Source organism: Furipterus horrens, unplaced genomic scaffold, assembly GCF_987537825.1.
Source record: "Furipterus horrens unplaced genomic scaffold, mFurHor1.1.pri manual_scaffold_17, whole genome shotgun sequence".
Taxonomy (NCBI): Eukaryota; Metazoa; Chordata; class Mammalia; order Chiroptera; family Furipteridae; genus Furipterus; species Furipterus horrens.
The window spans coordinates 94739455-94753463 of record NW_028327187.1 but is presented as its reverse complement, the minus strand read 5'-3'; the positions used below and the strand labels follow the sequence as shown (position 1 = coordinate 94753463).

Below are 14009 nucleotides of genomic sequence, written 5' to 3'. Positions count from 1 at the left end.
TCAGACTAAGTAACTTGTGTCTAGGTTACTGAGAGGTTGTCAAAGCCCTAAGATTCAAATCTTCTGCCTCCTGAAATATTCACTTACCCAATACAAAAAATAAGATTGCAATTGTAGATATGTCTACGTGATAGCAAAATAAAAGATGGATTTAGCTGCAAATACTGCATGCACATTTATGGAATTGTATCCTCAAACAAATATGAACTGACAGATTTTTCATATTTCCATTTTAATTTGGGTGCTGTGGAGATACTGTTGAAGTGTGACAAAGCCCAAGATAGTTATTGGAAGTCAGAGCAGTCAATTTTAGGGAATATTTATTATTGTGTTGATAATCCATGCATATTGGACTTTTGGACACATATTTATTAACAAAATTTGGCTTCCTAGCTCTCATGTCATTCCTGTTAATGACCATGACGGTCAAGCATCCCCTATGCCTGAGATACAGCAGGGTGTGAAGTGCCAGTAATCTCCTAAACTGTAATAATTTCAGAGCACTGCATGGAGAGCAATGAGGAGCTTCATTCGCTGTCACGGTGATGGCTTGCCTCTCTTCAATTGTACATAAATTTCAACTAGGGAAAGTATGTGTGATGTAGGAAAAAAGAGACCTGGCTTGGGTGACAAAAGAAATTGTCTTTGTCTTAGCTCTGCCACCACCTTAATGGAGGAAGCTCGGAAGTGTCATTTAGCCCCTTTCAGCCTCAGTTCTCAATTTTAGAAGAAGGGAGGGAGGAGAAAGGGAGGAAGTGGAGGAAAGTGGAAACAAAGGAGAAAAGGATGTGAGGGAAGGAAGAAAGGGTGGGAGGGAAGAAGGAAAGGAAGGGAGGGAGGGAGGAAGGAAATGAAGGGGGGAGCGGAAAGAAGCATGGCAAGTGAAGGGATGAGAAATAAATAAATAATGAAGCCCTGGCTGGTGTGGCTCAGTGGATTGAGTGCTGGCCTGCGAACCAAAGGGTTGCCGATTCAATTCCCAGTCAGGGCACATGCCTGGGTTGCTGGCCAGGTCCCCAAGTTGGGGGTGCAAGAGGGGCAACCACACACACATTGATGTTTCTCTCCCTCTTTCTCCCTCCCTTCCCCTAACTCTAAAAATAAATAAGTAAAATCTTTTTTAAAAAAATAAATAATGGAGGGAGGAAGGAAGGAAACAATAAGGAAATAAAGGGACAGGATTTTAGAAATATGAGTGTTATTACATATGCAGATAGAATTTATATCTCATCTTCTCCTCAATCTACCCTTCCACTTTAACGAAAACACTTTCCCTATGTTCATTCGTTCAATAAACAAGTACTAAACGCCTACCATTTGTAAGTGTTAATGCTTTGTGCTGGGACTACCACAATAAATATCCCACCATGCCTCCATTGAAGGTTTTCAGAGTGCAGTTAGTATAATATGTAAAAAAGGCAATTACATCCCTGTCACTTCAGTGAATAAAACCGGTTACAAAGAGGACCATATTTTTTCCACAAGGAAATGTTTTTGGTTTTGTTCTGTTTTGATTCCTTTCAGTGCTCCTCAGGTGTCACTTTTACAGTTTCTGTCTTCACTATTTTTAAGCTTCCCTGAAACTGAAGCACATAGCAAAGCAAACCAGGCGAGTAGGCCGTTTTCAGCTGAAGTAGGATTTCCTGAATGTCTTGCCAAGATCACCTTTAATTTTTCATCTTATTTCTCCTATTATGTTTCTCCCACCTCTCTCAGGTTTTCCTCCCATCCAGATGTCAAATCTATTGGTAAGAGGCTGCCCTAATAATGATTCTGACAGGGGCATTTCTCCTAATGGTTCTCACCTGCCTTGTCTGGCAGCCTAGGACATAGAACTCAGCACACAGATTTGTGGACTTTTGTCTCTGTATTTCTGGGGAATTCATGCAAGGAGCCAAGGAGTAATGGTTTGGGCAGAGACAGAGGTTCATCCTGCTGCTGGGCCCAGTGTGATACATCTGTCCCTGTTTTACCTGCAAAGTAATTAAACTGCCAGCAAATCCTCTGAGTCACCAGAGCTTTTAAGTCCAAACACTCTTGCCATCTGTGTTCCCTGAAATTTATTGAGAGGCAGACTGCACTTGGCAGGCATTCTCTGTTCTCCAAATGGGAATTTATCAATCAACAAATTCAATGTCTTCAAACTCAACACTTAGTAAACATCACAGCTCTTTTTATAGGTTGGAAGACTGTTGGTATTTCTATGAGCAGGCTCAGAAATACTTTGGGAAATGTTTTTATGTGCCATCCTGCCAAGTCCCCCAATAGACAAATATGCTAACTTCCCACTGCCTACCAGGCTATGTTTCAAAGCCAGAACCAGGAGACAGACTGTTTGCAGCCTCCAAAGAAAGGAAGGTTCAAACCCACTTGGGTAAATAAGCCCTATGACCGAAATCAACTTGGTCATGCACATCTATTCAGTTCTTTTTGGTAGATACTCAACAAGAGTAGGCAAAGGTTTGACAATAGGCCCTAAAGCCTAATTTTCAGGTGATAATAAAAGCAGGTTTTGAATGAAATTCTAGAATATATCCATTCATTAATTACCCAGTATCGAGTGTCCATAAAGCAGTTCATGCAACTTGGAAGTGGCACCTGATAATTGCATTTTTAACAAGAATCCTAGATGATGCTGATGCCCACAAAAGTGTGAAGAACGCTGCCTCCAGTTGTGCACCTATCAGAGCTGATGCCAGCCTAGCTGCCTCCCAGATGGTCTTCAGTGCTGAAAGAAGCCAGGACAGAGCAGCTGGAAGGAGGCCCCAGGGAAGGTCACGTTTGAGGCAGATTGGATGTGCATTACAGATGCTCTTCAGTTTTGTTTATTTGATAAAGCCTAGAAATTATCTGCTGAAATCATTTTTAAATACAAGTGTGTGGAACCTACCCCAGACATCTTGAATCTGCATGCTTGCTGTGGCAAAGTCATATAGTATATGTTTCAAAAGCTCTGCAGTTGATTCTAACGCATAGTCATGCTTGTGAATCAACACTATTGAGCTAGCCAGAAGCCCCTTTCCATTTCTCCAATCCAAGTTTAGAGGTTCCAGCAACAGAAAAACACTGTACTTTTCTGGTTCCAGAATTGCTCTTAATTAGCAGTATGACCTCAGACATGTCACTTAGTCTATCAGATCTTTGGTTTTCTCACAAGAAGTCACTTTAAACATAAGCTGATACAGATATCCTGATAAAATATTATCCTAAGCCCAGCCACCTAATTGACCACAGGTCTTTGTTACAGGCGTGGCAGGAGGCGATATTTTGATAATAATCAAGACTTTCCTTCTTCCATTCTTTTTTATAATCTTGGGCACTCTATCCATTGGATTAGTGGTATTCCTTGAGTCAGGGAAGGACTAACTCAGCTGGGACAACAGAAGTTAAATAAGTTTCTGTGTATATTTTATAAACTCATAGACAATTGAGTTGTGATAACCTGGCATTTCAGTAAACTCAGCCTTGAAGGAAGCAGTCCTAGAGTTTATGATGGTAAGAGGATATGAGAACAGTTTCTTGCTTCTGGGCAGATAACCCATGTATTTGCTTTAAGGAAAGCAACATATTTGGCAGTGGTGATCAAGGGAGTTAACTTGTGGCCTAAGTATCACAGGATCATGTTCTACGGTATTATGTGTTATAGAAACCTAGACAGACTTAGTGGGACCCAAACGTAAAGATGGGTTAGTGAAAGGCCCCTGGAGAAATGCCAAAGCCACTTTGGCATCTGAAATCCAGAGTCACAAATTGTGATACCTGCTCTCAATGTGGTGGGTAGGGTCACATCCAAAAATGGCTTATTCCCTTCCGAAGAATATAAAAATGGCTAAGAGTAGACTGGAGACTCTAGGAATCCTCGAAATGACTGTAAAATGAAGATACACAGTATTCTACAATAAACTGAGTATCACAGAGCAGAAAGACTATGGACATTTGAGCCACAGAGGAAGTGGACACATGTCAACCAATAAATCAATTAAGATTACACAGTTCAGCCAGAGCCAGCATGGGTTCTCAGTGCCAATGTGAGGCTTCATATCAGCTATCTGTCTTTCTATCTATGTATCTATCCATCCATCCACCCTTTGATGAATATAGTAATGAAGTCTCTGTCCATAATACACCTCATGGTTGGGTGGGTAACAGATTACATTCCTAGCAGCCACTGCAATATTAGTTTAATTTGATCTTGCACAGCCCTTAGTTTATTTTTAAAAATATTTTATTTCTTTAATTTTAGAGAGAGGGAAAGGGTGGGAGAAAAAGAGGGAGAGAAACATCAGTGTGTGATTGCCTCTCACATGCCCCCAACTGGGGACCTGACCCACAGCCCAGATGTGTTCCCTGACTGGGAATCAAACCAGCGACCCTTTGGTTTGCAGGCCAGTGCTGAATCCACTGAGCCACACCAGCCAGGGCCTTAGTTTACTTTTTTACTTAAAAAATGCTGCTGTAACGTTGGAGGTGGCTGAGTGTAGTTGCTTCCATAAACTTTTCTGTCAGGGTAAATTAAGTCTTAGAACAGATGCTGCCACATATACATATACAGATATAAATTAATCAAACATTATCAAGCAGGCGTGAAACAGTTCATACAGCCTATTTTGTGGGCTCCATGAAGTCCAGATTTCTGTCCCTTTAGGTGCTTTAACCACCTTCTTGCATGAAAGGGTCACTCTAGATAGATCCAAAACCATTACAGAGACTGGTATCTGCAAACAGTGGAATTGCCACTATATATCCTCTCAGACTAGCGGTTCTCAACCTTGGCTGCACACTGGAATCACCTAGGGAGTTCTAAAAACCACTAATGTCTGGACTGCTCCCCCAAGGATTCTGATTTAATTGTTCTAAGGCATGGCTCAAGCATTTGCAGCTCTTTAATGCATTTCAAGTATGTCTAATGTGCAGCCAAGTTTAAGAACTACATTCCTCAACCAGTACTGGGATGCATGACTATTTAGAAATCAATCTAGGCTTGGGCTTCATTCCAAAGGGTAAAAACTACCAACCTCGTTAGATTCTTAAAACCTTTTTGTGCAGGTGTAGGCAGTATTTTTAAGATTAGATTCAGCCAATCTGTAAACATTAACTACTTTTTATTTCTCCATGAGAGTCCATTTACAAAAATCATTATTCTATTCAACATGCCTATTTAACTCCAAATTTTCATTTCTGTTATTTAATATACTAATTCACAAAGCCCAGTTTGTTAATTGAAAAATAAGGAACGGAATCTCTTTCAGTTGTTGCCTCTAGAGCAGTGGTTCTCAACCTGTGGGTCACGACCCCTTTGGGGGTCGAATGACCCTTTCACAGGGGTCGCCTAAGACCAGCGGAAAACACATATATAATTACATATTGTTTTTGTGATTAATTACTATGCTTTAATTATGTTCAATTTGTAACAATGAAAATACATCCTGCATATCAGATATTTACATTACAATTCATAACAGTAGCAAAATTATGGTTATGAAGTAGCAACAAAAATAATTTTATGGTTGGGGGTCACCACAACATGAGGAACTGTATTAAACGGTCGCGGCATTAGGAAGGTTGAGAACCACTGCTCCAGAGGATGGACTTCTTATTTGAGTACCAGCTGACCACGCTTGGACTGTGCATTGTATTTTAGAGTACGTGGATCCAAGTTAATGTTTGAGCTAACTATTTAAATGATACACATCTAATATATGTGTGCATCTGTGTATGTGTGTGTGTATAATATTAACTTTATTATAGGCAGTGTAACACTCTGCCCACTATCGTCGTGTAGGTAACCTGGATATTGGGTATTATTTTCAACTCCTTCCACGGTGAGGTATTTTCTCAACTTCTGCCATTGGGAGACTACATCCTCAGCACTTGCTGCTGCTTCCTCTTACCTCAACCAAAGAATTTTAATGCTGGTTACTGCTCAGTCTTAAACAACCTTGACAAGACAGTATAGTGTTGTCTTTGTTTGGAAAGTGCATGTAAAATGGTCTGATTCCCAAATACAAATCGCTGTTCATGCTTTCTTGTCTAGAGGAGAGTCATGGTCTGTCTCTTGGAATTAGTTGTCTGGTTCCAAAGAAACATAGGTGAGGATAACCCTCATGGTCTCCAGTAACAGGGTCATCCTACTCCTGAAATCTCTTGGGCCTCAGCAACCTCCTAATTCTGTCTCACCTTCCATATTACTAGCTATATTTTCTTAATGTCCATAGCTTATTACATAATTTTTGGTTTTGCTTTTATATTTTAAAGAAAACAGAGCAGGATGCTTGTGATAAGAGAGCTTTAGCTGTCATGGAAATGCTCTTCCATTCCTGTGATACTGTGATTTAAATAAATACATATTTAGTCTTCATTCTGTTTCTGGCACACAATTCCTAAAACCCTTAGAATTCCCTAAGTGATGAGAGCAATAGAGCTGTTCTTGTTATATTAATAAGGTGACTTTTGGAAAGCACCTAAATATGGAGTTGGTTGCCAGGGAAAGCAATCATGTGATTAGAGAGTTAAACTTTTAGTCTCACCTCCAAACCTCTAGGGGTGGGAGATAGCTGGAGATTGAATCAATTACCAATTGCAAGAGAGTTAATCAGTCATGCCTATGTAATGAAGCCTCCATAAAACCCAAAAAGACAAGGGTTGGTGAGCTTCTAGTTTGGTGAACACATGGATATGCTGGTAGAGTAGTGGCCTGGAGAGAGCCTGGAAGCTCCATGCCCCTTCTCACATACCTTGCCCTAGGCATCTCTTCCATCTGGCTGATCCTGAGTTCTATCCTTTTATAATAAACCAGTGATCTATGAAGTAAAATGTTTCTCCTGAGTTCTGTGAGCTGCTCTAGCAAATGAATGAAACCCAAGGAGAGATCACTGGAACCTCCCATCTATAGCAGTTCATTCAGAAGCACAGGTGACAGCCTGGACCTGTGACTGGTGTCTGAAGTGAAGGTGGGGGCAGTCTTATAGGACTGAACTCTGAGTCTATGGGATCTGACACTGTCTCCAGGTAGATAGTGTCAGAATTGAGTTATACTTGTTAGACTGTGCTTGTTCCTTAATTATAGTTTATTCATGTTACTATTGAACGCTGGCTATTTTCAGTACTGAGAATGAGAGGAAATAGCAAGTTCACCAGTTGAGTTTCTCTTTACTTTTCTGTTCCAAGGCTAGCCAATATGAACCTGGTGCCCTCTGTCTCAATGCCTTTAGCTTGGATGATCCTTACGCTCAGAGGGAAAAGCAACACCAGGTCCATGATTCAAATAGAAAGATTTTATATTTACTTTTATTCACTGTGGGATGTAACTGAGGCACAGTATCTCACAAAGCCAGTGTTTTGCATGTCATTCCTTTGACAGACAAGTGCCAGAGAAATGTGGGGGAAGATTTTATTCACAGGTGCAGACAGACCAGCAAGCACTGAAATTTGGGGGGGAATGCTCAGCAGGTGCTGGACACCAGCCATACTCTTGCGTTTGGTTAGGATGCCAGTATTTAGTAAGGGAAGTAGCAAGAGAAGACATGGCCCCAAAATCTTAGGGGACCCTTGATATTTGTAGGCAATTATTATAGGAAAGTAGGGGCAAGGATAAAGACAGAAGCACAGATGCCAGCTGAAGAGTTACAGTAGTACTGAGCCCTGATATGTCAAACTTTGTTTTCCCCTAAGAGAAGGCAAAATTAATCTATTGTTATTACTCTATAAATTTTAGGGCAGTTGTCAAATGATCTAAAAGAATAAATAATGAAAGTATTCATCTTAGTAGCAAGAGTCAACGTTGATTTTGTATTTACCATTCATTGTAGAAGAATAAATCTTTGTGTTTTGTTTAGAGATGACTGTATTAGAGTCACAGGTATATTTTTTAAAAACAGGCTCACAAGAAGAAATTTTAAATTAAAAAGCTTTCCCATGGATAAGTAAATCTATGTCACATATATAGTAGATGTGCTACTACTTTTAGCAAGGACAAACATATTGAGCTAAACATGAGAAGGCTGGTGCTTTACAATTGCAGTGAGTAAATCCAATTTCCTGTAATAAATACTCCAACAGGTAACGTTTTCTATAGAATACATATTCAACAAACCCCTTGTAATTAAAACCTTGAGGTTAAGGACTACATTGCACTAGGGATAAAAATAACGCTCTGCAAATAGAAGTAGAATGTTACCAGAGATTTCTTCCATTTGCAACAAACTTGCCCCCAAATCAATTTTACAATGACAAAATAAGAAATATGTATAAATTAAGCTAAATCTGTATATGGCTAATGCTATTTATACCTTGTGCCTTAATGATAGTTGATTTGTAAATATTTCCAGCAATCTCTATTATCTTTTCAATAAGGATTAACAAGGAGACCTGTATCCTGCATTCGTAAATGCACTTGTATCACACGTTATTTCCCCTAAAGTTTTTTTTTAATACTATTAAAATATTTGGTTTATAGTTTCAGTTTAACCAAAGTGAATCATAATATTTGGTGCTTAAACATTTCCAATTCCACATTACACTCCAGATAATTTGCTTAAGTATTTTCCTAGTATTATTTTATTTGACCTTCCTTAGAACTTTATGAACTAGGTTTTCTTATTCCCATTTTGCAGATACAGAAACTAAAGATTAGAATCCCTCCAGAGTTTGGCATTCTAAACAAGTAAGTAATGACATAGGTTTCTTTGCATAGAACTAATAAGACCAGTTGTCAATAGAGGTTCCTTTTTTTTTTTTTTTTTTTTGACCAAGTCTTTGACTGGAATGTCAAGCCTAAAGGAAACATACTTGGGCTCAGATTGTTACCAAAAAGCCCTGAGGAACTGGGAATGACTTTCAAAGGTAATAAAAGCCCGTGAGATAAAAGGCCTGGTACCATGGTTCGTTGTGCGGTCCACAGCAATCTTTCCAGGGAAGGAACGAAGGTTGTTTTCCTGAAAGATGGCTAGAAGGGACCTTAAGGCGCAATGAAAAACCAGAAAGACTTGGAAAAAACAGGTGTGTACAGGCAAGGATGAATGCCAGATATGTGGCTCAGCTTCTGTGCCCTGAAGAACAGACTGAGGGTCACCCCAAATATTCCTTGGGTAAGTTCCAACAAAGCAGAACTAAAGATCATAAGTGATCATTTGCTGCTCTTGTTATGTTTATGCAAATGAACAGGATAAATTAAAAATGGACTTAATGTAGTTCCTTTAAAGACAAGGAGGGTAACCTTAGGGAGAAAAATTATTATTCAAGGAAAATCACAATGATCAGTAGTAGATTATAAAACAGGGCAACTAACCGTCTTAAAAGTTTCTTCTCATTTAAAATATGGTTTCACTTGAAAATTAAACCATGTCTGTGATATCATCAAAGATATTCAAGTTGCAGGCAAATAGAATTTCAAGTGCCTTGCAACTGGATGTCTTCTCAATAAGACAGTCTTACAGATTTAGAGATGTTTGTGGGTTATGTTACATAAATTAACACGTGTTTTCTGTTTTCAAAGGACATAAGCCTATGATCGCATTACCTGAGTGATTGTCTGTACGCATAAGCCTCACTTAATCCTGTCTGCAGCGCTGTCTCCTGAGACTCAACGGTTTGGCTGAACTAAATGGCTGGGTTGGGGAAGAATGGGGAGGTCTGTGGGCTTCACTTTAAAATGGGTTTCTCTTTTCTATCCTAATGGCTTGGACAGAAAAGGCCCAGAGGTCTGAGAGGGGGAAAACCTAAACTATTTCCCTCAGCCCAAACTAAGTATAATGGGCAAAAGGGTTTTGGACAGGTGAGATGTGCCTAGCACACCTTCTTACAAAGAAGCCCTTTTTTTTTTTTTTTCCCTAATATGGAACATTGAAAAATTAATCCCTGCCTTTTGTCATCTAGTAGTTATGGAGTGAATGATGTCTTTTAACCCTTTTCGCCAAATCTGTTGCCCCCAGAACACAACAAGGACACCAGCCTGTTAAACCAAGCATGCCATTGACCAGAGACAGCCAACTGACCTGGAGTCTGCACGATCCTTCCCCATGTGGGAAGGCCACCCTCCCCTCCACACCCCCACTCTTATTAGGGTTTTCTGGACCCAAGGGTAGGTAGGATGACGACCATGTCCAGCTTGAAGCAGCTAGAGGAGCTTGAGACCTTCGCCCATTGTCCTTTACAAGATTACAAAGGGTCCTAATATTTGAGGGGGGGGGGATAGTTAATATTTACGAACCAGGTGTATGGACTTGGGGGGATTGCTGGGGGAGGGGGTTTCTGGGTGGAGGGGAGCAAAGGGGAGAAAATTGGAATTGTTGTAACAATATAATCAATAAAAAACATTTTAAAAAAAAGGAAACTAAAGATTAGAGAGAAGTTGTTCAACTAACATGTGCTAGAGCAGGAATTGGAACCCACTTTGCTCCCAAAGCCCTCTCTCAGATATATAGGTGCGAGTGGCCCAGGATAGCATGATGGTACAGTCTGAGGCCTGGTTTACAAAGTGCATACATTGCACAGTTCATGGTGTGGTAGACATTTTTGAATGATGTAGCAATGCTGCATATGTGCAGTTGACAAAATCTAATTCAAGTGGACTTGGGAATTATCTGGTAAATGATTGATTGTGTGGGCAGCACTGTTCCTGGTACTTTTGCGAGCTGACTTGTAAACTGGTGGGAACTGATGGCCCCAGATTTTTGAGTTGCCTGCTTCTTTTTTTTGCACAGATATACATAGGCTAATTTTTCACAGCAAAAATCCCAAGGGATGGGGCAGAGGGGACTTCTACCACATGATGACTCATTTGGATTAAATGAATCCTTGATGATTGATAATTTATAAACATCTTTTAATGATACTGCTCTTTTAAAGATAATAATAAAGTTTCTTTATTTTAGAATGTATATGTTGCTGACACATTACATTCCATTTTCCATTGAGTTTTTCTGTAATATAAAAGAATGTTTGTACCAAGATATAATACTGTACTGTGCTCCATTTAAGAATTAAATTCACTTTCATTTATTTAAAGAGAAAGATGATAATGTGGGGATGACATTTGAATAATACTCAAATGTATTATTTGTCAGTTTCTTAAGGAATTAATAGCTTGAAGTCTGAGCAAAACACATAGTTCTATTCACTCAAAGAACAGGGGCACTAAATGTTGTTTGATGGTCTCTCTATGATTGTATTTAAAGAAAAGGTAGTCATATCAGTATAAGCAAAATAGAGCAAAGGAGGAACATGGTGCTGGGCATCCAGAAACTGATATTCTAATTGTAGGGTTTTTACAATGACTGAGCAGTTGGAAGCAAGTCATGACCTCATTTGACCTATGCCTCCTATATTCAACATGAGGAGACTGAAGTAAATCATTTAAAAATGATTTTAGGGTGTAAACTCTACAACTTTAATGTGTTAGAATCTCATTGCATTAAGGGATTTTAAATCACTTTACTTCTAAGTTAGTTTTCATGTTTCACATTTAGGCAACCAACAGGATATAAAAATGCATTTATACAACAAATAAACTCATAGTGCATATAACCTGGGAATCGTATTTACATGAACATGCTGATAGTCTGGGGAAAAGAAATCTTCTAATATGAACACTTATGATGTAGCTAAGAGTTTTAATCAAAATTATTGGTTGTGAAAATAAATAGCTTAATGTCTCAAATGTCCTGTACAAGATGTGTAATATTCTGAGAGCAAGCAGTTTCCGATATCTAAGAAATCTCACAAATTAGAGCACATATATTTATCCAGTTTTCAGAATGTTTCTCTAACATCTTGTCCTCATGATCTTCTAACATTTCCAGGATCTTCCTTAATCCCTTTGAGGGCAATTTAGGCTACTCTGGCATCAACAGCACCATGTGAACAACATTATGTAGTGGCCAACAGCATATTCTTTCTCTTTCAGGCTAAAATTGTCACTAGTTGATTGTGCTGTCAATATGAACCTTTATACATTTGATTTAACTCCTGCAGAGACCAAGTAGGATTAGTCTCTCACTATAGGAATTCATATTTTAAATAAAATTCCCCAAAATATTTCCTAAATCAACTAATTTTTTTAATTGACTGGATTAACCACATTTTCCCCCTACCTCTCTTCTCCATGGAATACCCTGCCTCCCCATCTTGTCTGTATGGCAAATTCCTATTTATTATTCCATGCCATATCGAGTGTTACCTCCTTTAGGAAACCTCCCAAATTCCTTCAGGTATGATCAGTTGCCTCCTTTCTTGTCATCCCATTGCATGTTGCATACAGAGCCATTAGAGTACTTGCCCGCTGCTTATGTATATATTTTTCACTCAGAATTTGATCAGAGTGGTCCATCAAGGCATATTCCTGGAGGGTGTCAAGGTATAAGGGAGCAACAGGACACCACTACAAATTGGAATTGGATTGGTAGTAAATTCAGGTTTGCCAAAACCTACTTGTACAAATTATGGTATGCTAACTAGTCCAGACTATAATTCAAAGTAGAGATTAGAAGATGAAAGGAGAAAAAGAAAAGTAAAGGAAGGAAGGAGGAAAGGATGAAGGGAGAAAGGAAGGAGGGAAGGGGAAACAGGAGAGAAGGAAGGAGGGAAGATAGGAACCCACTGTCAGTTTTTAATTATTATATTTGTTGTCATTCATATGTGATTTCATGGTATAGCTACATGCTGTTTCACCAACCCTAACATAATAAGCTAGTTGCAGCAGTGAACAGATGATTTTCACTGAAGATAAAATTGCCTTACATGAATATAGTTGCAAAATCTTGATCCATGATGCTTAAGAAATTTTATCCTGATTTTTTGTTTAGCAATATATTTCTAAATTTACCATAGATTTTATGATCTCCGGTTCTCCACTTGTCCTTCTATTCTTCACTTTTATTTATTTTTTAATTAAACACCTCAAAAACAAATTTCAAGATTTCAGAGAAGGTAATAAATTAAGTCACTCATTCACAGAAGAGAGGACTTCATTTTGCATTACTTAATTTCAGAATTGTATATTTTAAATTTCCTTTTGATGAGGACTCCTTTGCAGAAATATTCTATATTCATTCTATAGAGTCAGTAGAGCATGGGATTGGTATGGGTCAAATGTTTTATGATAACAGGTCAGAAAAACAAGAGAGAAAAGTATAATTTTGCATGTTTATATTTAAGACAAGTAAAACACTTGAAACTTTACATATAAATTTGTATAAAACAGAGAGATAACTCAAAATAATCCTGTCACCAATCTTCCCTCATAAAATCAGTTCGTTCTGTTCCATTGTCACATAGATCATTTTGCCATCCTACTTACTCTGAATGGAGTCTTTTTTTTCTGCAGTGATTTTTGGGTTAGCATTCACATATTCTAGGTTCATGATATATCCTAGACATATTGGGACAAGGGTCATGTAAAATTTTTTATCAGTGTTTCCTGTCTCACATGTGTATGTTTCTGGCAAAGCTGACAAATAAGGATTTGGGGAGGCAATCTGATAAGTCCTCTGATTAATGATGTTCCCTCTAGGTTTCATTCATTTCTTATTATATTACATCAGTCTTTGATGTGCATTTTGATAGGCACAACAAATTACTCTACCTTACTTACTGAGTTGGGCTGCTCCCTTTCTGCAAACAGACTCCCAGATGTGATCTTTGCTGCCAGCTGGACTATTGCTGACATTAATGCTGATCATCGACCATAATCATTGGTGATGCAATAGTCCTCCCTTATCTGCTTTTTTACTTTCTGCAGTTTCAGTTACCTGTGGCCAACTGTGGTCTGAAAATATTAAATTTTCCCAACCAACAACATGGTCTGCTCTTGACATCCAACCATTGGCATTGTCATGGCTCCGTGATTCAGGATCACCCAAAGCAGATGATCCTTTTTCTGATGTATTGTCAAAAGGCCAATAGTAGCCTAACATTACATCACAATGCCTATGTCATTCACCTCCCTTCAGCTCGCCATGTAGGCACTGGGTTATCTCAGTCTTCACAAGGAGGGAGAATACAGTACAGTTAGA

General features: G+C 38.8%; 1 pseudogene; it reads right to left on the bottom strand.

Moving 5' to 3' along the window:
- Nucleotides 1-13676, bottom strand: part of LOC149991630 (large ribosomal subunit protein mL40 pseudogene) — a 33328-nt pseudogene extending 19652 nt beyond the window's left edge.
- Nucleotides 13677-14009: the final 333 nt, after the last annotated feature.